Source organism: Nilaparvata lugens, chromosome 3 (assembly GCF_014356525.2).
Source record: "Nilaparvata lugens isolate BPH chromosome 3, ASM1435652v1, whole genome shotgun sequence".
NCBI classification, from domain to species: Eukaryota; Metazoa; Arthropoda; class Insecta; order Hemiptera; family Delphacidae; genus Nilaparvata; species Nilaparvata lugens.
Window position 1 is genome coordinate 2,080,210 of NC_052506.1, and position 27,573 is coordinate 2,107,782.

At 33.3% G+C, this 27,573-nt stretch overlaps 1 protein-coding gene and 1 long non-coding RNA gene across 3 annotated transcripts in view; one reads left to right on the forward strand and one right to left on the reverse strand.

Annotated features, from left to right (window-relative positions):
• LOC120350161 overlaps window positions 1–10,543 on the reverse strand; it is a 66,488-nt gene extending 55,945 nt beyond the window's left edge. The window contains exons 1-3 of one of the 2 annotated variants that reach the window (XM_039422596.1): window positions 10,331–10,543; window positions 9,315–9,380; window positions 3,845–3,985 (exon numbers count right to left, since the gene is read on the reverse strand). The gene's annotated coding sequence lies outside the window, so the exon portion shown is untranslated. Of the gene's footprint in view, window positions 1–3,844; window positions 3,986–9,314; window positions 9,381–10,330 lie in introns of those variants that run through there. The other variant, XM_039422598.1, reaches the window with a different exon arrangement.
• Window positions 10,544–18,348: 7,805 nt separating this feature from the next.
• LOC120350162 lies at window positions 18,349–27,350 on the forward strand. Its single transcript, XR_005570663.1, has 3 exons — window positions 18,349–18,673; window positions 23,460–23,613; window positions 26,723–27,350. It is a non-coding gene; the product is annotated as an uncharacterized LOC120350162 (long non-coding RNA).
• Window positions 27,351–27,573: the final 223 nt, after the last annotated feature.

Here is a 27,573-nt window from a genome sequence, read left to right on the forward strand (position 1 = left end):
TCCAGCAGAGCGATTGATGATCGACCGGCGAGCAATAGTGGTTCGACCAGGGAACGCGAGAAGATCTAACATCTTCCGTAACGTTCATGATGGGTGTGTGGGCGGGGCGACTGTGGTTCGATGGTGGAACGAGGGCGGTACGAGGGCGGAACGAGGGCGGTACGAGGGAGGGCGTGCTTGGTGCGGGTTGGAAGCGCGAATATGTGTACACAGCTTAAGATCAACCTTGCTGCTTCAATGTATCTCATTAGAATTGGAATGTTATTTTGTTCATAAAGTATTGTCAAAATCGATGGTGATTTGTGAATCTCTTTGTACGAGAGTATTCAATTCATTGACCAAACGAAGTGAGATCTAAGATTCAAGTCAACGGTTTGGCATTTCTCTTAATGTTTGAATATTTACCATATATGTTTATATGTTGCGCATTTACGGCGAATCGCGGTAATAGATTTTCATGAAATTTGACAGGTATGTTCCTTTTTTAATTGCGCGTTGACATATATACAAGGTTTTAGTAAATGTTGCATTTCAAGGATAATATAAAAGGAAAAAGGAGCCTCCTTCATAAGCCAATATTAGAGTGAAAATCAGACTATAGAATTATTCATCATAAATCAGCTGACAAGTTGATTTATATGAATTATATCATATGGAATACAAATTCAAATGTGAACTGAGTTTGTTAACATTTAAAACAGTTGACATCAGGTACTATTCTTGTACATTACAAGATGTGTGGAGAAGCCAGTCTATTACTGTATTTGTATAAGGTCTAAAGTTTCAATCAAAGACATTGAAGAGGTAGGCATCTTTAAGCTGGGTTTACACCAAAGTTATTAACAAAATGGTTATAACTTAATCCTTATAAATTCTATTAGATAGAATAGAAGTTGACAAACACATATGTTCATCATGTGTATGATGAGTTATGTTCAATCTAATATTATCTATAAGGATTGAGCTATTAATATTTTTTTATAAATTTGGTCAAAACGCAGCTTTAAGGTCCTTGGTTCCAATATTTTGTTTTGCAGTCATGGTATTATTATGCGTGCCCATCAGTATCAATATTGTAACATTCAAAAAAACTAATTTAATAGATGAATAAAAATAAACAAATAAACTCAATAATGCTGGAGAAATTATAGTATTCTTGATTCTAAAAAATTAATTTTCATCAGATAGAAAGATCATCACGGAAATAGATGAATTATATCATATGGAATACAAATTCAAACGTGAACTGAGTTTGTTAAAATTTAAAACAGTTGACATCAGGTACTATTCTTGTGGATAAGAATTCTGAGTGAGGTATACTGTTCACAGAACTACTAGTATTTGAAATATTATTATAAATTATTATAGATGTGTGACTATACAAAACGTCTGTGCCAGAGGTGTATATAAGAAGGGGGCCCAAGAGGCCCGCCCTGAAATAATGAAAATGAAGAAAAATCAGTGCAGTAATTACAGTAATCTGAATTTTTGACGGCCTGACGGTAAGATGAAAAGGGCATTTGTCAGCGCAAATTATCCCCTCAATATGAGCAGCAAAACTAACTATCATGGGGTGTGGTACTATATTTACTATATCTCAGCATTTAATTTGGATTTTCGTTTAATAATAATTATTAGCATTTGAATAATTGCAATATCTCAGTAATTTCCATCCATCAAAATCAGATGTAGCCAATAGCAAGCCAGCAAACATGTTGGCCAACATCAGAGAAGTACAGCTACAAGAGTTGACCATGTTCAGATTTGACCGACCGAGTTTTGATCAATCCCGAGGTTGGTGGAACAGTTGAACGAGTGATCAAATTTTGACTATGGTCAAATTGACCATGGCTAGGCTATATTTTTATCACGGTTGGTGAAACCGGGCATAAGGGCCATATGCTAAACACTATGTTTAACACGTTTCCTTGTTATTGGAAATAACAAGGGAAGAGAAAGGGAAGGTAATTCATTACTTATCGGATAGAGTATCAGTGAAGGCTGGTGTACCACAGGGCTCTATACTTGGCCCTTTGTTGTTTTTGCTATATGTAAATGATGTACTAAAAGTTATATCCCAGGGTAGAGTTTTAATGTATGCCGATGACACATCATACATTTGCAGCTCTCAGGATGCAAGTGTGTTAGAAATACAATCTTTCTTGAACATTAATGCCATAGCCCAGTACCTCTCTCAACTCAAATTAGGAATTAATGAATCAAAATCCCTTTTTTACAATTTAAACATAGAAATAATTCAAGGATAGATCAACTTATTAATGTACAGATAAATGAAAAAAATGTTAACCAGCCTCATTTCGAGAAATTCCTAGAGGTTGTTCTGGATCAGCATCTCTCTTGGGATTTCTATACTGATCAGCTCTGTGGGAGGATTGCATCTGGAGTCTTTGCACTCCAACAAATAAGAAGATTGAATGATACCAAACTCACAATGGCAGTCTACCACTCACTCATAATGTCACATGCCATTATTGTGTGGGGTGGGTCGTGCCAGAATTTGGAGAGGGTGTTCAAGCTCCAAAGAAAAGCTGTTGAAGCGATCAAAGGTATTATGCCTCTAGAGTCCTGTAGGAACCACTTTAAAGAATTAGGCATACTAACCGTTCCCTCTATTTATATCTATGAGGTGATTATGCATGTTAGAAGAAAGACAATGACTAGAAATGCTAATTCTCATGGATACAATACTAGAAATAGAGGAGACTATGCTTCACTGTATCACAGAACAGCTCTTTTTGAGAAGAAACCTACATATATGGGCTTTAAATTTATTAGAAAGCATCCTACTCACTTGAAAAATGTTTAAGATGTCGAAGTTTTTGAGAAGGAATTACAAAGTTTTTTGATGTTTGGAGTATTCTATACCACAGAAGAGTTTGTGTGTAGAGAGGGTTCCTTTGTGTAATTTTTTTTCTTCTTTTTTGTAATACTGTATGTATTATAAATTTTTGACAATAATTCCTATACTCTGATTAGAGTTTTTGGGAAGCTTTAAAAACAAACAAACAAACTAAACCAGGTTTACTTTTACGTTTATCATAATGGGGTTTAAACGAACAGCTGACATTTCTCTGTTCAAACCGAGTAAGTCCATAAAAAATACATACATAGAAAAATATATATGGTACATTATAATAGAAACTTATCTAAAAGATAGCAGCTGATCTGATTCAAAATAATAAACTGTTCATTCTTGTTAAAAATGATCAATCATATTTCATTTGTCAATAAAGAAAATAAAAATCTCAGTACCCTTTTTTTAAAATATTTTATCACAACATGTTTCGGTCATTTATGCCATTTTCAAGTCATCTATTCATTTGTCAAGTAAATCTATTCTGATTACTGAATCAGTAATATTTTTATCAATTTGGAATTGCATGAGTATTTTAGTGTTAATTGATTATATTTCTACATTGTTAAAAAACTATTTGGCAACGTTGCAGAGATAGAAAATGTTATCTACTTGTCAAATGATAGACAAGGATAGCAATACAAAACAGATAGTGCCATTATAACGTGAACCTCACTATAGTTTTTGATATAGGTCTAAATATTTGTTTTAGAAGATGTGACACTAAAACTCTATAACAATTTTTTCCCTGCAATATCTTTATCTTTTTGGCCTTATATCACTCTTCAGCAAGTGATGAGTAAAACCAGTGTTATTCATTAGGTAGTTTTTTAAGCATCAAAATATATCCAAATTGATATAAAATCTCACTATTTCAACATTGTGTTATTATTCTTGTAATGCAATAACAGAACAGTTCTGTTAAACTGTGAAATACTGTTCTGTTAATACTGTGAAACTGATGCTTACCAGTTTTCTGAAGAATTGGTTTTCCTTTTTCTTTTTCCTGCATCACCGTATCCTTTTATTTTCCACTTTCCATTCAGTTTTCAAAGTTTGCCTGATAGCTTGGTTAGCAGATTTCAACTAGCTCAGTGCAACCTGAAACAACTATTTATTGAAAAAATAAATAAACCTTTTATCTATGAATTGTTTGTATCTCTCCTCAGGGTACTAACAGACTTCTGTGCTACAAACATATGTGTGCATTTCACTTTTGATCAGCTGATGATATTACTATTATATCAATAACTAGCTGTACCCTGCCACGCTTCGCAGTGGCACATTGTGATTGAATGTTTATTTTTTTTTCTGTGGCCCCCACTATATATAAAATATGTGTTGGGAAACCACAAATATTATGCTTGTTAAATAAATTATGAACATCTGTGTTATGTGAGCTGTTAAATCTGGTTTATTGTGCAATTACAAAACTAAAAGGAAAAATAATGTTTATGTGAGAAATAAAATGAAAAAAAGCAAAATTTTTAGAAAAAAGAAATTAAAATGAGTAAATGAATACCTATATATAAAATAGAAAATTATTGATGGAAAATAATTAGATTCTAAAAGAAAAAAATATTTGAGAATAGTCTCTTAAAAAGGATTGATAAAAAAATGAATTAATAATATTCATAATATCTAGTTTGTAATAAGGTCTTCACTATAATTTATTCTATTTTCAATTATCCAAGTTTTTGTTTTTGCTTTAAATATATTAACCAGTACCATTTCCTTGATGTCCATTGGCAGCCTGTTGTAAATCTTCGGTCCTAAGTATGTGACTGTTCTCTGGGCGGCAGTTGTTGTCATCCTGGGGACTGCTAGATCAATATTCCTTCTTCGCGTGCCAGATCCAAATATATATAATAATATTCATTTATGGTCAAAATATATATAATAATATATAATAATATATAATAATATATAATAATATATAATAATATATAATATATATAATATATTGGTGGTGCATCAAGTTGAGGCAATTTGATTTTTCCGCCAGCACAACACATCCCTTTCGTTTCATTATTAAACTTTAGAGCCAAAAACTTTAAAGACAAAAACAGTTTTTGATAAGCGCTCTCACTCGGTAACTTTCCAAGTGGTACCGACGCGAGGATCTTTGATGCTGAGCCTCTGATGCAACGGGAATGAAACTGACCGGCTGAGCATTAAACGCTGGTCACGTTGAGTGATCATCTCGCATTGCGTATTGAAACTACTGTACATAAATCCTTTCCAACAATCAACTTATATCAATTATTTAATAGACTAATATATTATTATAATCTATCCCTTCATTTTGTTTATATGATCAAATAACCAGCTGACTACTAAAATATTAGCCTACTTTGTATTTTAGCATGCAACACAGCCCAGATCGTATTATCAACAACACCGTTGTCAAATGCCGGTATGCTAGTAGAAAAGAGATAAGAATTTTTTTTTATTTCTCGTTGTTTTATGATAGAAGGAAACATAGCATGAATATGAAATAGAAATAAGATATTGAAACTTTAAGATAAGCCGATCAGCTTATGAACTAAGGTTTGGAGGATTATGAAACATTGACAATTGAGAAATTATGAATACACAAATGCAAGAATAAAAGCCTCAATAATTATTATTCATTACAAGATTGATTTACATCGATAAGATTATACTCACACTATCGACTGAATCGCCAATTGATTGTAGCACGGTACCGGTATCGATCCATTCACTGATTGAAATTACTACAATATTAACACAAGTAACACGATTATTTGCACTGAAACACGAATTTATTATCGAAAAAAAAGCATCGGTATGCTTTCTTTGTTCTGAATTGCGAAAGTAATTGAAATCCAATAATTGTACCGGAAAACATACGGTAATCAAGAGTGTAGTTTACCGGTACTCTATATCTCACGAACCTGTTGAAGCTGCGTTTTGAAACATGCGCGCTATCTAGCGGTCAGATTTTGCACTTTGATTGCAGCAGCGCTCAGCTCAAATCTGGCCAAAAATGGCCAAAGTTTCACCCCCTCCCCCCGGGCCACCCTGCGAGCCCGGTCAATTTTTTTTTTTTTTAATCGACTTATTTTCGCGAGCTGACCCCGAATGTGAAGTCAAAAATCGGAAAAATCCATAAACAAAAAAGTTAAAAATTTTCGGGCGAGCGTAGCGCCCCTGAAAATTGTAAAAAGTAGATAAAAACCATCCTTGATGCGGATTTTATATCATGTTAAAATTTCAACTCAATCGGTCCAGTACTTTTGGAGTTTTTGCATTACACACAAACCAACATAACATTTTTATATATATAGATTTGTCATTTGTTCAGAAACAGTAAGATATAATTATAATACATAATGGTGAGGTCCACGTTATAATGGCAGCGGAGAAAGATAGGAGAACAATGTTGCCGATCCTCTGTCTTGTCAATGCCTTCTACAGACGGTAGCTGATACAGGATAATTGATTTAATATTATATTAACAGTTCATTCTTGTTCAAAATAATTATATTTGACCGAGCAGAGTGAGGTCTAAGATTCAAGTTGACGGTTTGGCATTTCACTCAATATTTAAATGTTTATTATGTTTAAATGGTTTTATGTTGCGCATTTACGGCGAAACGCGGTAATAGATTTTCATGAAATTTGACAGGTATGTTCCTTTTTTAATTGCTCGTCGACGTATATACAAGTTTTTTTTGGAAATTTTGCATTTCAAGGATAATATAAAAGGAAAAAGGAGCCTCCTTCATACGCCAATATTACCGTAAAAATTAGACTATAGAATAATTTATCATAAATCAGCTGACAAGTGATTACACAGATGTGTGGAGAAACCAGTCTATTGCTGTATTTCCATAAGTTCTATAGTTTCAATCAGGTACTTGTGGATGAGAATACTGCGTGAGGTCTACTGTTCACAGAACTAGTAGTAATTTACTAAGGAAGAAATTATATTTTTCATAATGAATTTTTATAATCAAGATGAAATATTTTGTTAATTAATTATTAATGCTATATTGTTAAAAGTCGATCTGGCAACAGAGCAACACATCACGTCTCAAATCAAGTCAAATCAAAATTTATTGCCAAATTCATATAAATAGTTCACAAATACATGGAAAACAAAATTCAGTTTCATACATTAGAAATTTACTAACAAAATCACAAAAGCTAGATAATAATAAGCTAATAATAGTTTTGAAACTAAATAATAATCTAATATATAATATTGGCGTTGCCAGCAAAACAAAGTTTGTGCGCTAGCAACGAGCATTCAATAGTCTAAGCACTCCAATTTAAGACAAATAGAAAAAAAAGTAACTGTGTATGAAACAAAAATTTAGCAAATACTTCAACAAAAAATTAGAATTCACTTTCAAAAAAAAACACGATAGTGGAGTAGTTCATAGCATAAACATAGATGAAATATAATTCCTTAAACAAATATCCATTTTGATACATCAAAAATTTGAAATACAGTACAGGATAACTATATCATATAGGAGTATTCCACACTATATGGCTCAGAGACATGGACTATCGGTAAGGCGGAAGAAAAGGCAATTCATGCATTTGAAGTATGGTGTTGGAGGCGAATGCTGAAAATAAAATGGACCGATAGAATAACAAATGAAGAAGTATTTCAAAGGGGCTGAAGAGACACAAAAAACTCTATTGAAATCTCTTAGGGACAGACGGCATTCTTGTATAGGACATATTATAAGACACAGCGAATTCACGCTAACAATACTGGAAGGTGCAATCAGTGGACAACGGGCTCGTGGAAGACCCCGGCTACAATATTTGAAGCAGATAACCCGGGATCTTGGGGTCCAGAGCTATACCCAACTAAAACAGCTGGCTCTGGACAGACAAAGATGGAAAGCTGCCAACCAATCGGACGATTGAAGCAGAAGAAGACAGGATAACATTATATAAATTGAATTCAGTCTGAGAGACAACTTTTAGTTAGTAAAGGGGGGGAATAATAAGATGAAACTTGAAAATAAAGAATTAATAAATGCCTAGAATTAAAAATATATTTTGACTATAACATTTTCGGTCTTGATCCAGTTTTCAATTTTTGTTATAAGTGCTTTTGAGGGTTTCATTCTTATAAATTGTTCAGGGATAATATTTATTAGTTTATTTACTGTGTAGTTGAATTGTCTTCTGCATATATAGTTAAGTCAGTTCGAGGAACAATATATATCTCTTTGCAGATCTGAAAATATAATTAGTTTGATGCATTGTATATGATTGCTGACATATTTAATGAGAATTCTAATATATAGCTGTCAGACTGTCATAACTCCAAATTCCAGAAAAAGTTGGTGACTAGAGTATCGTCTGTGCACTCCCAAGGCTGCCTTGAGAATACCCTTTTTTATAAAATTCATTTTTTTATAAATGCACCACCCCACACCCTAATTCCATACTCGAAAACTGACTGAGCATTATCACTGTCTGAACTACTAAACTTATTGATTTGGAATAAATTTTGTATAAAGATTCTTGGAAAACTGAGGATAGTTTAAGGCCTATTTTTAGTTCTGCAAGATCCCAGTATGTCAAGTTTTCAGTTTGTCAAGTTCAAAATTTTTCAGGTTTTAAGTACTCCAAATTTTCAGTCCTTCGAGTTTTCAACGTCCTTTAAGTCCTTCAAGTTTTCAGTCCTTCAAGTTTTCAGTCCTTCAAGTTTTTTGTAATACTTTGCTTGAGTAGTCATTGATAAAACTGTGTGTTCATCGGTTTTATTTTCTATCTTTATCTTCTACTCATATGTTGTGTCTATCTATCTATAATACCATAGCCACCTCTTATTACCTCTGTATTAGAGGTGGCTATGATAATACTATAAAGGAAAGAATTATTGGCTTATCCTATATATATGTAGGCCAACTGGATAGGAAATACACAATAATAGATACATCATGACATTTGAACCACACAACTGATTAACTTGAAATTTTTCATAAAGTTTCTTAATCTCCCAAGGATGGTTATTTATTTATTTATTTTTACGTGGATACAATAGCAAATCATGTAAATATAATTGGGAAGGAACAACAGGCTTGGCCCAAAACTATCCATTCCCAAAATTTTATTACATATCCAAAAGATAGGTTATGTTTGTTCTGTAAGAAGTTCAAGGTCAACTTTCGTCCAAAAATAAATATGAGATGCAAATTTTAAATTTAGAAAAATTAAAACACCAAATTATAGTTAAATATTACACTTAATTATCACTGCACATTGCATTAATTAAGTTATTTTATGAATTTTGAAGCCAAAAATACACACAAATTCTCACTAAACAGCTGAACATTTATTGTTCTATAACTAAAACAGTTATAGGCCTATGTTCGCAATTTTTGAGTATTAAGATCTGGAATTATTTTTTTCGACAGTTTTATAATATTATGTGAAACATTACCTGGTTATTGCCATATCCAAAGTGAGCCGCTGTGTTATACAGTCATCATAGGCCTGCTGTAATTCACTGGAAAATTCAAGACAGACAATGAATATACAAACTATACAGCAAGGAAGGCTTGAGAGATATTGGAATTTGAACTAAGCTGTATCAATATTCCACTACTGATAAGACAAGAAATGATTATCAAATAAAATAGCCAGTTTATTACCATCCAAATCATAATATTTGTAATATTTCTAAAGAAGATAATAGAAACAAATAAAAGGAGAAGCCTTCTATTATCATCCTCTTTGATAGAATGAGAGAGATAATATTTTTGAAATGTACCTATTAACTCAGGGCTACTTAATTCATTTTATAAAATAGAATAATTTTAGTACCCTTTCTTAGAAACTAATAAAATAATAGATGAACTGTGTAGAATGCACAGTAATGTAATGAATTAGAAATGTGTGGTATGCAAAATTTCAAGTTAATCAGTCCAGTAGTTCAGATAGATTTTTTTTTGATTCATACAATGAGTACATCATCAAAATGATAGGGAGAGAAAAAAATAAGGTATCCTTGTGCTATTCCTCTCCCAAATTTGGATAAGGTTACACACATAGTCCGAAATAGGTTGGCTTGTAGTCCTATAAGTTCACAAAATTCTCAGTCTTTAATTATTTCTACAACATAGATTTTCAAATGTTGATGCTTCAAAACCAAACATAAAAGGAATATTTCACGTTAGATGAAGCGACATTTGTGAATTTCCTATCCTTTTTTACTTGTCTAAGGTAATTTTTTCCTTTATATTTTATGATGGATAAATTGTCTATTAAATGTGCTTGTATCTTTCAATTACATACCTAACACAATCTGCAGAAAATAACATTAAATATGATACCGGTTCATAACATAATATTATATTACATGCATTACAGATCATAGAATAAAATAATTTCTGTATGCTACTCACTGAAATATATATTATATATAATATATAAAATATTTTTTGAAGCTCTACTCACCTAAATATATTGAATTCAAATCAAAAGACTTCCAAAGCATTGATCCAATTCGAACAGCGGTTGCAGTTGGTAGGTACTATCCTCACCCAACAATACACTAGTTGATACTAGAAGGCTAGTTCAATGAGACCGTATCAAATGATTGAACAGTCTGACTAACTAATTAGAAAGTAGCTATCAACCGCATTATCGATCCTTTGCCGAAGATCGGAAATTCCTTCAAGGCATAGTGCTTCTAAAATTAGACCTCATATTGCACTTTCCTATAAATAACAAATTCATGCAAATGCTTGTTATATGATGTAACAGTTATCTCCCATAGATTTTATTTATCATACTGAATGCACAATGTCTTAACGGAATTTCCAATCTACTGGAAAGAAATAAGTGATAGCTACCTCAGTGAGTCAGACTGTTCAATCATTTGATAACTTTTCTAATACCATGTTTATAGAATATTTATTCCATATTCATTTATGGATACATGGAAACAAAAAGGAGGTCTCCCAAAAATTACTTCAATAACACAATAATTCATTATAAATATTTAAGAGGTACAATGAAGAAGTAAGAATATTAAAATAAAATTGAAATGCTATTGAAAATCAAAAAATAGGTCTATTATAAAAAAGAGAAAATATGTATGACTAGCCGTCAGGCTCGCTTCGCTCGCCATATCCGTCTAGCCAGGGGGCTCCGCCCCCTGGACCCCCGACTGGATCGTCCAAGAATGAGATCAGCAGGCTCGCTTCGCTCGCCTGCATTTTTTCATTTTTATCATATTATATTAGGACAATCCAGTCGGGGGTCCAGACTAAACGTCTGGCTAAACAGATATGGCGAGCGAAGCGAGCCTGACGGCTGGTAATATAATATTCCCAGGATTGAAGTAGCAGTGCCCAATCAATTTTCCGCGATAAATGCATTTAAATCTTCAACTTGGTGCCAACCTAACAAAATCAACTCAACTTAATGCCAACCTGACAAAATTATTAATTTAGTTGCCAGTTAACAACTGTTTCGAAGAGGTACTCTATCTAGATTATAGTTCTAGTAACATATGATATGGAAATTTCAATTCTAATTAAGAGATTAGGAGAAGAAGAATATACATGCTAAAAGACGAACTTTAAACCCTTAAAAACAACCCTTAGAGTTGAAATATTGCCAAAAGATTTCTTAGTGCGCCTCTAAAGGGCCAACTGAACATACCTACCAAATTTGAACATTTTTGGTCCGGTAAATTTTTAGTTATGCGAGTGAGTGAGTGAGTGAGTGAGTGCCATTTCGCTTTTATATATATAGATTACTTATTATTTATTTATTTCATGTATGTTATTGCACGGTATTTAGATGAAAACGGTAGGGGTCATGGAATGTGTGCGCAGTGGCCAGCCAGCTAGATTGCGTCATCGCCACCAACTGAGGTTTTCAACACCTATTGGCAATTTATGAAACTTATTTGTTAAAAACAGATGATTGGATATGAAATGACGTCAGCTACACCGGAAATTTATCACAAACATGTGCGTGACACCTACCGTCTTCTTCTATATACCGTGTGTTATTGAAAATCAAAATATTATCTAAATGAGAAAATATGTATGAATATTATTTTTATTATGTATTTTATTATTAAGGGAGGGCTTGACTCAGTGCTCGCGCTGATAAGCTATCGCTTAGATGAGTTAAGTAACATGCGCCTGATACTCCCGTTGGAAGGGTGACCGCTTTAACCAATTCTTCTGAATATGATTCATGTGTTGTAAAATCGCTTCTCGGCGGTTCGGAGCCCACATGAAACTGTAAATCCACTCATATTATCTCATAATCATCAGTCTCATTACCCACGCACAAGCCTAAAGCTCATGTGGGCATCACCCTCAACAAAATTAAATAAAAATATCAAAATCAAATCAAAAATTCTTTATTGTTTCTTCAATACAATAAATGTACGGAAAAAAAATTCAGCAAAAATATAAGAAACCAATCAACTGAAAGGAAAATCCTGTGCGCAGGTCAGAGTTGCTAAAACAATAAATTATTCAATATGAGTAATTATAAGAACTTACAGAAGATGAAATAAATAATCATATAATATAATAATAGAAGAAGATGATGAATAAGTTATTAGAATACCTTATTCCACCCTCTACGTTTCCTAATAATTGCGAAGTATTGCTACAACGCGGACTAGCTACAGTCGGATATTGGTCGGGGTCAGTAGCCGTACTGACAGGTGGAGTTACCGGACCTACACTTCTCCCTCTATCCTGATTCTTTACCCTCTGCTTCTTTCGCGAGATTTTTAATTTCAGGGGAAGAGTGTTTGCCCGTGCCGTTGCTGGCCGATTCGGCCCTCGGCCTTTGGAATACAGGGTGGGTGTTAAGGGAGATTAAGATAACCCTATACAAGGAGACGGATCTGACTATCAGATCCCTACCAATAATTCTATTTATAAAGGTAGTACGCAATCTGAACCAACTGCGAATTGACGGCGAGCAAGCTGTACCTGCAAGCCCGGGATGTGGTTTTTCTATGGGGTTTAAGGTGAGAGCTATAGGGTAAAGGTATGACGGAACTATGGAGTTATTAGTAGTATTTAAGATGTAGTTAAATAGGGCACGGTATAGGGTGTAAGCTATAGAGAATAGGATGCAGGGTATGAGGTATACGGTATAGGGTATAGGGAACAGAGAATCAATAATAAGATTATTATTCTCTACAGCAAATAAATATCTGCTCAATAATCCGCAATCTGAGAATTGCACTCTAGCTCTCAGCAGGCTGGACCTGCTAGCTAAACATAGTATATCTATTTCAATTTTATGATAATAAAAGTTTGGAGGATGAGGTTTCGGGTGTCGGATTTCTGAATCGCGAGCCTGCAGCTGCGAAATGGTTTTCAGCAATTCTGAAACTGCTAAACAGGATTTCCGCGCTAATCTGGTGACTGCGCGCCGGTTATAAGGGCCAATCTATGACTGCCCTTAAGGGTATGGGAATCACTCTCAATCGTCCGAAACGCTTTTAAATTAATATTCAGTATGTCGACTATTATGAGGAAGAAAGAGAGAGGATGCCGCAGTCTGGGAACTTCGGCAAGGGAGTCCTCAAGCTGTACCTGAGAGCTAGAAGGATTTTAGAATAGGGAAAGTGAAGAGAAAGTAAGAGAAAGGACGTCGCAGTCTGGGGACTTCGACAAGGACGTTCTCAAGATGTACCTGAGAGCAGGAAGCGTTGCAGTCTGTGACTTCAACAAGGACGTTCTCAAGCTGAACCTGAGTTCTCTAGGAAAAGGATTGGGCTTTAGAATAATACCATGAATTTACCATAAATAATAATAATCTCTCTACAAGGATAAAAATTAATCGAGAAAACTTTTCTCGAAAAGAACATGGATTTTCCCACAAGAATAAAAATTAATTGAGAGAAACTATTCTTAAAAAGGACAGGGATTTCCCTACAAGAATAAAAATTCAATGGAGAAAAATTACTCTTGAGCAAATGCTCACGTACCTTGAAGATTTTTCATCAGCTGATTCGCCTTTGTGGCCTAACTTTGTTTTATAGCGAAAGGTTAGCGCTAAATATGCAAGTATAGACACCGCTTGTGTTTGGTCGTCTGCTCTGTTCTCTATCATGATATCATATCATATCCCATTATATTGAACGAGCAATTTCTGTATATCTGTTTATATTTTTATATCTGGTTATTTATGTTCAACGGATCTCGAAAACGGCTCTAACGATTTTCACGAAATTTGGAACATGGTAGGTTTATGATATAAAAATTCGATCGCACTAGGTCTCATCCTTGGGAAAACTCGCTGAATGACATTGAAAGGATAATTCATCCTTGTCTGAAACAGCTGAGACTTTCGACGTCTGTAGATAGTAAAAAGTGAGCGAGTGATTCTGTGGAAAATCAAAATATCGCATTCCCGAAATTCATAAGCTGACACATAGCCAGCTGTGAAATATAAACACGATCATTTTAGAGAATTGTGTTCTGTTTATCAATAAATAAAAATAACGAGCGAAGCTCGGTGCCCCGATATTGTTCTCTATGAATTGAGTTTTAGGTTAGTTGAGTTCTGAATTTTGAAATAGCGTGAAAAAATGTCATCTCTATAATAATCTTCAGCATAATCTTATAATCTCAATAGCCTTCTTATAATCGTCTACACTCTCATCTTCTCAAATGCCTATTTCCTATTCTGTGATAGCTATCTTTATATCGGATTGGTATCTTTTGTATTATTATTTTGTTGGAATAATGGTGATATACAGGGTGATTCATAATTATGGTAAAATAATTTAATACGTGATAGTAGAGGTTAAAATAAGAAAAAAAGTTCTTATAAACATATATCCATGATCGCTTCATTAGCGAGCTATACAGAGTGAAAGATTTCGCCCGGAATTCAGTTCCTCTGGTGAAATACATCGATGCTGAATTGTTTGGGGACTAGTTTTTTAAAACTTATGCTGGATTCATATGGAAGAATATCTGAAAAACTGAATAAAACTAGTCTGGAAGCTGTAGTGTGAGTAGTTTTTGAGAAAAAAGTTAAAATATGCAAAAAATTCAAGTAGAAAAACACAGACTTCTACGTTTGATGCCCAATAACTTTCTTTAATGACCAGTAAACAAATAATTTTTCGCAATAAAAATTGTAGAGAATTTAATTCTGAAAAGAATGATGTAAGCTGTGTAAACTAAATTTGAATAAAAGTTGGATAAAATGTATTCTTATGTAGTACATTACACCACAAAAATTTGCTGTTTTATGAGGAGAGAACTACGTAGCCAACGAGTGTCCCCGACAGCCAATCCCCTACTGGTTAGGTTATCCTAAATTCGGGACCAATACATAGGAGCAAACGAAACGTTGCTCACATCAACTTGTGAAAACTAATAAAATAGTTCAATTAGGCCCCTGTTTCATAAAAACTTACAAGTCCTGTAATACAGGAACAGCTGATTTTATCGGCTATAGTGAGCATGTAATTGGAATGGTGATTCTCCTGTATTACGTGACTACTAAGTACTAGTAGTTCTGTGAACAGTAGACCTCACGCAGTATTCTCATCCACAAGTACCGGATGTCAACTGTTTTAAATGTTAACAAACTCAGTTCACGTTTGAATTTGTATTCCATATGATATAATTCATCCAGTTCCGTGATGATCTTTCTATCTGATGAAAATTAATTTTTTAGAATAAAAAATATTATAATTTCTCCAGCATTATTTAGTTTATTTGTTTATTTTTATTCACCTATTAAATTAGCTTTTTCGAATGTGAGAATATTGATACTGATGGGCACGCATAATAATACCATGACTGCAAAGCAAAATATTGAAACCAAGACCTTAAAGTTGCGATTAGACCAAATTTATTTAAAAATGTTAATAACTCAATCCTTTTAGATTATATTAGATTGAATATAACTTATCATACACATGATGAACATATGTGTTTGTCAACTTCCGTTCAATCTAATAGAATCTATAAGGATTAAGTTATAACCATTTTGTTAATAACTTTGGTGTAAATCCAGCTTAAGGATGCATACCTCTTTAAAATGTCTTTGATTGAAACTATAGACCTTATACAAATACAGTAATAGACTTTCTTCTCCACACATCTGTGTAATCACTTGTCAGCTGATTTATGATGAATAATTCTAATAGTCTGATTTTTACTCTAATATTGGCGTATGAAGGAGGCTCCTTTTTCCTTTTATATCATCCTTGAAATGCAAAATTTCCAAAAATCTTGTATATACGTCGACGCGCAATTTAAAAAGAAACATACCTGTCAAATTTCATGAAAATCTATTACCGCGTTTCGCCGTAAATGCGCAACATATAAATATATAAACATTAAGAGAAATGCCAAACCGTCGACTTGAATCTTAGACCTCACTTCGTTCGGTCAATAATTATGAAACAGGGCCCAGGGGCCTGTTTCATGAAAGTTACAAGTCCTGTAATAGAGGAAAAGTTCCTGTATTACAGGTGAAAATTAAAAGTTAGTGTTTCTTAAACAATTTTCCCTGTAAAACAATTTACTAGTCATTTGCCTGTAGAAGTAAATAATACAAGACATTATCATTTTCGTGTTTCATAAAAAGAAACTTCCTGTATTACTGGATCTGTAAGTTGTTGAATATTTTATCATTGTTTAGACCATCCTAAAACTTTTACAAGTGTAGGTAAAATCTTGAAAAGTGACATTTTGTTCTAAAGGCAACGTGTTAACCCCAGCCTGATAGTTTACTTACTTCTTTTTCATGAAACTATTTGATTGGTAATCTCTCATTCTGTGCTGTTCTTGCACTCTCAACCGGCCAAAACAGTAATAATAGACAGTAGTCGACAGTAATCGGCTTGAAATTTGGAACATAAACGTCCAATACCATGGTTTATCTTCTTATGCTATCTTTTCTGTATGGTATCACCATGAATGATACAATATCACCACAAAATGAAACAGTATCACCACGCATGATACAGTATCAACACAATATGATACAGTATCGTCTCAACTATGTCATCTTCTCTCCATGGTAATGCATTCTTGAGTTTGCATTACTCATCACTCCAATCAGAAAACTTCATTAAATTTAATACAACTTCAGTACAGAAGTATGTCTCGGGAATTATTTAGGTTGTAGCTACTATAATGATGTCGTCGTCGTCTTCCTACGAGGATTAGGCTATTTGCCTGTTCCGACTTGAAACTGCCAATGACATCCATCTTTTGCGGGATACGCCCACACTTCTCCTCCCAACCACATGAATACGACATGACTGCCCTGGGAATCCTGTCGCTCTCCGTCCTTTCAACATGATATTTCCAGTTTTGCCGATTCTCTTCAATCTTCTACCTTATGGAGATTATGCTGAGCTCGCTTCTTATATCGATTATAAAGCATATCTCCCCTTGTGCACCCTTTTACTGCTCTGACGACAACCAAGCCCCTTGCACGCTGGCGTCAACGAGTCTCCCCGACAGCCAATCCTCTACTGGTTAGGAGGTTACTGGTTTTCGGGACCGTAGACGACAACCAATCCCCTCGAAAGTGGTTTTTAAAGGAGCTCGGCTGACGGGGAGCTTGGTTGGCGCGTTCCCCTTGATAAGCTCAACTACGAGAATTGGGATAGGGACTATAGTGTATAGTGTATAGTTATAATGACAGTATTCGATTAACATTGGTGTTGCTATCCTTGTCTATCATTCGACAAAGCAGAAAGCGCTATTCTTTTATACCTCCACAACGTTTCCAGATCGTTTTCTAACAATGTAGAAATATAATTAATTGACAAAACTTTCAATATCAATTATAAAGAATTTTCTTTTAGTCATTGAAAATATTTCTCTTGATGAATAGAATATAACTGGTTATTTTAAACAAGAATTAACAGTTAAATTAGATCAGATATACCGGTATCAACTATCTTCTATAGACGGCAGTGGCAAGGCAGAGAATCAGCAACGCTGTACTCTTATATTTCTCTACTGTCATCATAACGTTGACCTCACTTAGCATATGATGCTAAATTGTGGAATTGAACCTCATAAATAATCATTTAAATGAAATTATCGACAGAAATTTGTGAGAGGTTTGACTCAGTGGTCGCACTGATAAGCTAACGCTTAGATAAGTTGAGAATCATGCGTCTGCTACTCCCGTTGAAAGGGTGACCGCTTGAGCAAACCTCTCTGAATATGGTTTATAGAAGTGGATTTGTACATTCTTTGAAGTCTCTGTCCAAAACGTAGATGTTCACTTCTTGAATTCAATCACTATTGCTTGAAAATGTACATATGAAGGAAATAAAAAAAGTAACGTTAGTCGTGACCCTTGGGTGCTGGGGACCCAGAAGCAACATTTCACGAAAACAAGTCACAGAGCACTAACACTCTACGTGGCCAAGTTTGATTGGCTACTGACATGAATTTACATTGACCACAGTAGACAGTAACGCACACTGCGGCCCAATTACAATTATAACAAAAATTGTCTAGGTCCTCAGGACCAAGGGTCACGACTAGAAGGTTAAAGTTACAGTTTTACTGATTTATAACTAATTTTAGTGATTTTTAACTAGGTAATAGAAATGAAATGTATTAATGGTGTTGTTTAGGTGCGTTTGGAATGTGTGGTGAGTTTATTGAAGGCAGCTGTGGCTCCACTCAGCTCATTCATAATGGAGGCACTTGCTCTGAATCACCCTTTAACGGCCGCCATTCGCCAACAACTGCAACTGGTTCCAAGCAAAATGGTGCTGAAAAGTATCAATTCAATGAAACCTACAACACCGACCATGTAAGTAGAAAAATCACAGTCAATCAAATACAGTTGATAAAATCATCGAGAAAAGATTAGCAATCATAGAGAACCACTGTGAGAGACAGTCTTCAGAGAAGATTGCCTTAAAATGAAGGCTTCTCTGATTGGTTCTCGTGGAATTGAATCGCGGTTAAAACAGTTTTAACAGGATTTTGTGCAACCGGGCCTCAGTACCGTTCAGGCCTATTTTTATGTGAAAAACATGGTTAAACGCATGTCAGGTGCCATACAAGCAGAACTAAGCTTATTTAAAACTTATCTTGTGGGACGTAGACAAGTGGTGTGTATTGGAGATAAGAGATCAGATGTAGCATGTGTAAAATTCGGTGTCCCACAGGGATCAGTTCTCGGGCCATTGCTTTTTATTCTTATGATAAATGACCTTCCTGCTGTTCTAAATTGCCGTTCAATACTGTATGCTGATGACACAACATTTATCAATAAATGTACTGACCTTCAAAATCTTAAAAATCTAACTGAGACCACTCTGATGCAAGCAGCGACATGGTTTAGGGCTAACGGCTTCATGCTCAACGAGAATAAAACACAGACTATGCACTTCACCCTTAGAGGTGGCTTAGATTGTGTGGATGCAATAAGCGATGTAAAATTTCTGGGGATTTTCATTGACAGATATTTGACTTGGGAAGCTCATATTAATTATATATCAAGCAAACTTTCAAGAGTGATTTATCTCATCAGAAAACTGAAAAATCATGTTCCAGATAATTATTTGAGATCGATATATTTTGCCTTTTTTCAGAGTATTGCAACATATGGCATACTACTGTGGGGAAATAGTAGTCATGCAGAAAATATTTTATTATTGCAAAAGAAGGTGGTCAGGGTTTTAACTGATTCTCATAGACTAGCACACTGTAAGCCTCTTTTCGTCCAGCTTAGAATAATGACAATAGTGAATTTTTACATTTATACTGTATCGTTGCATGTTAAAAAAAACTCATCCAATTTAAAATTAAGGCATCAAACTCATAGCTACAACACAAGAAATTGTCATAGGATTGATATTCCCTATCATAGGTATCCAAAACAGCCAAAAGTTATGATACATTTGGTATAAAAATTTGCAATAAATTACCTACAGATTTAATATCAGAGACAGAAAAGAAATTTAAGACGAGATTATTGTATTGGCTTGTGATAAATCCTTTTTATAGTGTTGAAGAGTTCTTTGAGAGTGAAATAATTGTTGCTTAGAGTTAAGAGGTTTCTATTTGTATTTATATATTGTTCTAAAGGCTCAAGTTGTGCTGTAAGGAATATGTTTTGTACATTCAAATGAATATTGTTAATGTATTTGTAAAATCCAATTGACTTACAGTTTACTTAGGTACTGTATTATTTTAAGACTCAGTAATGTAATTTTGTATGTACAATTGCTGTAAAATTTGATTTTTATCTTTTGTCTTACTATAATCAATATTTGACTTTGCCTATTGTTCTAAGAATTTAACGGCAATAAAATCATATTTATTTATTTATTTATTTATTATTTATTTATATTAGCAGAGTACCATACACATGTAAAAAAATATTAAAGTGTTCTGAAAATTTTGAAAAAAATAATTTTTTCCTCCACCTACTGTCTAAAGTGCTTACTTTACTCCCTGGAATGTAATAAATACTAAAGAGTCACCTTTTCACTCTCGGGATGAAAAAACAGGAAAACTCCCTAGAGCATAAAATTAACTCCATTATAACATGGGAAGCATCTCTATTTTAAAAACGTACATTTGAATATCTACGTAGAAAACGTTCAAAGACCTTAAAGATGCATAGACTCACATGCAGCGCTAGTGTCATACTTGGAATTGAAATCGGCCATTGAGGGAGCAACCTATAAGATTATTACATACCAATGCCTTTGTAATCTATAATATTACAAATATATAGATATAATATATCGTGCTAAAATACCCCAATGGCGGACTTCAATTTCAAGTAAGAGCTATCATTGGGAAGGCATAGGCATTGTGAGTCTATATCTCTTTAAGGTCTTTGATTTGAAATAGGTTAGAAGGTCTAAGCTCAGATGAGGAAGCATATAGAGTAGTCATTAAACCAACTAAATTCAATACCTCAACCAGACATTTGATCAATATATGAAATTTATGTTTGTATGCTAAAATTATTACAAACTTCATCACTGTACTAAAAAAAATATTAATTTTTCTATTCCATGTTATTCAAAATACCAGCCAACGAATATTCCCATTAACTAATCAAATTTGAAACAGGAACTTCATCATAGCTGTAGTTGTGGCGGCCATTGTTGTTACAACTTTTGCCGACAGATAGCGCACAGCAACAGTATACATACAGTATGGAAACTCGGCTAGTACCCTGGCGCAAATATCCGCCATCTTGTTAGGAAGTTCCGCATTGCAATAGTATTGATGGGAGGTTCGGATCCCTTTACTGATCCGGATCAATTGATCTCGTTCACCGCCGCGAGCCAATCAGAAGACCAGGATTGGAAGTTCCTAAGGTCACGTGACGTGTCTAGTATTTGTACCATGTAAAAAGCATTGGTTAGATAGGCGTTTGATTGACAGTTTCCATTCTGTACCTATTCTGTGGCGGAGAACTGTGATTACAAGCCAGCCGTCTCTGTCTACTCTTTAGATTATGTTGTAACACATTGTTTGGTCACATACGTTTTTAAAAATTATTTTATTTGCAGTTTCTATAAAAATGTAGGTGAAGGAAAAATGTTGTGTATAACACGAGTGAAAAATGTTTTTCTCCCTCAGGAAAATTGTTGCCCTCGGCTTTGCCTCGGGCTTCAAACTTTTCCCTCAGAGAGAAAAAACAGTACTTTTCACTCTAGATATACAAATAACTATTAATACTACAGACAACCATTGGATCTGTGCTAACAGTTTCATAGTTTAACACTTAACTTACCTCTGTAGTTGAGTTTGGGAGAGGGGGGATATCATTGTACAAATCATATTTATTTAGGCTATTCATTGAAATTGAAAAATATATATACAAACGAATAAAAACTAACATAATAGAATAAAGCCATAAAGTGATAAAAATAATACTTCAATAAGTTTTGTTCAATATATCAATACTGTAATTCGAAAACATCTACGTTATAACAAATAGAAACAGATGAGTGATGTCACAATTATTTTGTCAAAATTTCGAACTATTTTCTTCAATAAAAATACTAAAAAATATGTAAACAAATTAATCAAAAACAAATATAAAAGAATAAAACAATGATGTAATGAATATTGAGCTGTGTTTACACTAAAGTTATTAACAAAATGTTTATTTTCCGTCTTCATAGATTCTATTAGATTAAACGGAGTTTGACAAACACATATGCACATCATGTGTATGATAAGTTATGTTCAATCTAATAGAATCTATAAGGACGGAAAAATAAACATTTTGTTAATAACTTTGGTGTAAACACAGCTTAACACTTAAACAATAAGTTTGTCACTTGAACAATAAGACACAGTTATTTTGTCAATATTTTGAACACAGCTATTCTATTAAGAGAAATAATAGCTTGTTGTATTAGGCTACATACAGAAATGCACTTTGAAAGTCACATTATGTTTCGTCTACATCAGAATAATTATCTAATATTACAATTGATATTTAATTACAACTAATGTGGTAATATTTATCTAATAAACAGCCTTTTCTCAAATAGTCTTTCCTGTGTATAATTTGTTCAGTCTTCAAAGAGATATCACAGTTATTTACTGCTGAATCACTGATATATTCCTGTGGGAAAATCATGAAAGTAGTTTGGCCCTTCTACAGAATCAATTCAATTTGCTAGCATCAATTTATTTCAAAACAAATAGAGTAGAAATGTTGTATGAATATAGAATTACTATTAATATAGAATCAGTGGTAATTATTTACAAGGTTGAAATTTTCTCACTTGAAGCCACCTTCAAGTAGGTACTCTAATAATCAAAATAGCCTATAATAAACTAACCTAGAATACATTTTTTCAATTTTAGCTTTTTTATTCTTTATAAATATTATATAGGCCTATATTATATGTTTTGAATGTATCCTAAAACAAGAATACAATAAATAAACTATAATAATCTAATCTAGCCTACTTTTTTTATTAATTTTTTGGGGATTTTATAATAATAGTAAACTAATACCTATAATAACTAAACCTAATTTTTTTGTTTTTTATAATTTTATTAATTTTTGGGGTTTTCTATAACTATTACATAATATATTACCCAGATAAACTAACCTAATTTTTTGTGTTTTATAATTTTATTATTTTTTAGGGTTTTCTATAACTATTACATAATATATAACCTAGATAAACTAACCTAATTTTTTGTGTTTTATAATTTTATTATTTTTTGGGGTTTTCTATAACTATTATATAGTATATAACCCACATAAACTAACCTAATTTTTTGTGTTTTATAATTTTATTAATTTTTTGGGGTTTTCTGTACTTGTTAATATAATATAACCTAGATAAACTAACCTAATTTTTTTGTGTTTTATAATTTTATGTATTTTCTGATGGTTTTATAATAATATATGGAAGTAATGCCTATAATGAATAGCCCAAACCTACTCTATTTTTTTTAAATTTTTACTTTTCTGGTTCTTATAATATAGGCCTATATAATATATACTTTTGAATGTATCCTTTAACAACAATATATTTCATAATAATACAAGAGTAATGCTTATAACTAAAATATATATATATTTTTTTCAATTTTAACAGGAGATATGACGATGTGTGAAGCGTTGTCTGAAGGCTGATGAGGCTGGAGAACTGGAGGATGATGAGGAAGGGAATGCAGACACAGGGGAAAGAGGCAAGCTGAGGCTGAAGAGGCATTTCGAAGGAGACAAAGGCTGTAGTGCTAAAGATGCAAGTAAGTACTGGAGCGATGAGTTGGAGTACTCACACATTCGGGCACAGTCTTTATTATGAGTGATTCATTCAATCATTTCATCAATATGAAAATTGGATTTTTATGAGAAACTGTTTTTTTTTTAATTTTGTAGATACAGTGGAAAATTATGATTTATAATTAATTTGGAAAATACTAATGTCAAAAATATATCTAGGGTGAAGTGGGGTTTGATTATAAAATGTAAAACGGGATGATTTAATTATGATGATGATGATGATTATAATAATTGAAAGATAAAAACATCTGTAGCTAAGAAACATTGAACTCTGATAATAATAGTTATCTTACAAGAATAAGTGAAAATCTATGTTGTTCCTTTGAAACCTATAAAGTGTCTTAAGACAGTCCATGTTCTACTGTACAAAGATGGATGGAAAATATTTCATTGATTGATAATGCTTGATTGACAGTCGTGGAGAGCAGCACACCTTCTTCACTTCAATTATTTTCAAAATTATTACCCTGCCACATAAAATTACATTGCAATTCTGCTTATTTTCAACAAATTTCTATTAAAGCTCTCCTATTTTTCAAGTCTGTAGATCAACAAAACTTGTGTCTTGGCTCAATGTATCGATGGATCAATAAAACATTATTTTTTTATAAAAAAGATGGTTCTGAATAAAAAATGCAGCATTGAGAATGTGAGATAAATAGAAACAGGAAGTGAGTTTATCCGATAATTGACCATTTTCCAAGATTTATTCTATTATATTTCAATTATTGCAATTATTTGGTCGTTAATTTTAGTTTTATATTCATATTCATAGGTGGAAAAGGAGTCTTAAAGCAGCTGATAAAAGAATGTTTTATTTTATGATTTTAAAATTCTAAAGATTTGTTTTTTTTATATCTTAGTATCTATATATAAGTGTAAGTCCTATTATCATACATAGCTTAATCAGGACTTATAATGTGAAATTTATCAAATTAGGATTTTTTATTCTATCAACCCAGTTTTATTTTTGTACTTTTCGGATTGTGTTAAAGTAGCTACACACACATCGATTTTATGCATACGATTCTTTGCCGTCCTTATAAATCCTATTAGATTGAACGGAACTTGATAAACATCATCTTCTAATCTAATAGAATTTATAAGAATGGCAAACCCAAAACTTTGTACGTCCAAAAATCGATGTGCACAAGGACTTGAAAGAATTGGTTATAGGGGATGTCATTGGCTGGTATAGAAGACAAAAGATTTTTGAAAAATATGTATCTAAACTTCTTAAATGAAGCAAAGAGACAATAAATGTATTGAGCCTGTATAGAGCGGTGGATAAATTAATGTAAATTACTTTCAGACCTGTACTATTTATTGAAGAGGAATAATTAGGAAATTACAGAAATAATGTACCTAGTTGAATTACGATCATTGAGCAACCTGGAAGGGAATACAAGTCATTTTTTATGAAAAGGAAGAAGCAGGGAGCTAGCAGTCCTAGAGTTATCTGAATTTGTAAGTGAATTCTCAAATTATTCATTGTATGTTGGTTGGAACAAACTGTTCATTGTCGACTTTGGTCAACAGCTAAGAGAATTGACCTTGACCATAGTAAAAACCTCTGAACCACTCAGAAAACCACAACAAAACCCTCCTAACAACCGCCACAGCTTGAGCCAACAACTGACCAACATATTCAGATTTTTGTCAACAACTTACAATAGGTGATCCCTTGTTGGGGGGGGGGGGTAGTAATAAACAAACGGTGTCGTCATTTCAGTTATTAAAAAAAATCTTGGGTTGGGGGATTGGTATACTGTATTTGAGGTATTCAGGGGGGGGATATAAATGTGGGGTATTCAGAGCAGGTGGTATTGTACTAAATTTGAGGTATTTAGAGGGTCTTTGGGCATGGTGTGGGGGGTGGACAAATTTAATCATTTTTCATTTTCAAATACTTACCTTCAAAAACAAATACAAATACCTTAACTGGCCCACACATGTGGCCTCTGACTCAAGGCGGCCTCGGGCGCCTCAAGGCCGCCTTCAGGCCTCAGACTCACAACATGTGTGGAGCCGATACTTACGTCACATTCAACTATATCTCGTCACACTATACCTCTACCACAACTCGTAGACAAAAACCCAATCACCCAAAAACCACAGAGAATTCAATTCTCCATCTTCATAATCATCATGATAATACAGCAACGACCAAACTGTAGAAATTCCTCCCAGAGAATAACTTACAAGTCAAGAATGAACCAGTCTGTTCCAACCAACATACAGATTTTACTGTACCCTAAAAAATCCAGTTTTATCTGTGTAAAGCAATGGATTTATAGAAAATGACTGTACCAGAAATTCATCTGAACCCTCCTCCATTCTTCAAAAAGAATTCCCTGCCCTGGCCATCAAAAGACTGATGTTTTGAAAAAAACAGACTTATCAGTCACTCAAATAAACTTAGCTGAAATAAGTAAACCTGCCCCAGGAATGCTCAATGGTAATTCAACTAGACATGATTTAAAGAAATAAATTTTGGTTGCCGAATCATCCTCCTTGGGTTGATTATATAAAAACTGTCAATGAAATATTCCTGATAATTAAACCCTATATTTAAGCCAACATTTATTTTTTTTTTGGACGAATTGACATTAAATTATCTAAAATGAAAAATGTCAGTTCAACTCTATAATAAATAGAAATTGTGAGCTCTGAAACAATCTCGACCTTTAAAAAGATAAAACTATCTACTGTGAAAAAAATAAAATTTCCCCAAATAGTCGAATACCGTATATGAACAGTTTTATAAAAAGATGGAAAAATAAATATTTAGGGGAGAATTAGGTTTAAGTCGAGGTCAAGTCGTAGCCAGTCGGTCAGTGGTCAAGGTCAAGGTCAAAGGTCAAGATTGTACCAGAGCTTTCATTTTCCACTTGAAACAGTTTTGGAGTTTGAAGACTTGAAACTGCAATTTAGCTACAAATAAAATCCTGCTCTAGTTAATCAATCACATTGTAGGCCTAATGATGCTGAACCTCCAATGTTGGACCAAGTTTCAATAATTCTAAATTAATTAATTATCCACCTACTCAATACATTGTTAACATTTTCCAGATAGGCTGGTAACTGAGACGAATGTAATCGAAATCCCCCAAGATCCAGAATATGGGAAGATAACGGACAGACGAAAGTTTATGCCAATGAGGTATTGTAAATGTTGGGGTCTTCTTATCCTTTCTTTATTTATATTATTAAAATTTAAAATGCTTTTGCAAAACAAAAGGGTTTAAGTAATAAAAATGTTGGGGACTTGTAATCCTTTCTTATTTATTAATATTATTACACCATCCATTGATGCATTGAGCTAAGACAAGTCGTGTTATGCACGACTTCAGTAATATCTTTTATTTCCATAAATAGGGCTGAAATTCTATTACATTGAACCAATAAAAATAATTTTATTATACCATGAATTGATAACAATGAAAAACTATTATTTAAACTTTCGTCAAGTGAGGTTTGCAATCTCCCTGTCTGTCCATCAAGCATAGTCAATCATTATAATTAAATTATAAATTGAATTTAGAAATTTAAATTAGTAAAAAATTATCATTATCATCATAATCACATAAATTAATGGATGAATTTAAAATGGGATAAATTTATGAGGTTATATAGTGTACCTGTGTAATAAGCAGAAGTAATTTAATTTTGAGTATGGATTGAATAAACAATTAAAATGAAATGAATTGATCTTTGTCACTCACCCTACAGACACTGCCCTCCTCTGCTGAGTAACTCCTTACATTTTTCATTAACCCCCGAGCCTTTGTCTCTTTTAATCTATTTAATGGAAATTGTCCTGTAACTCCAGTGCTTCCTCGATTGCTGCGTCAATTTTCCCCTGCAGTCTGCGGGGAATTTTGAGTGCTTTAACCGATTCCTTAGATTTCCTATGCTGTAAA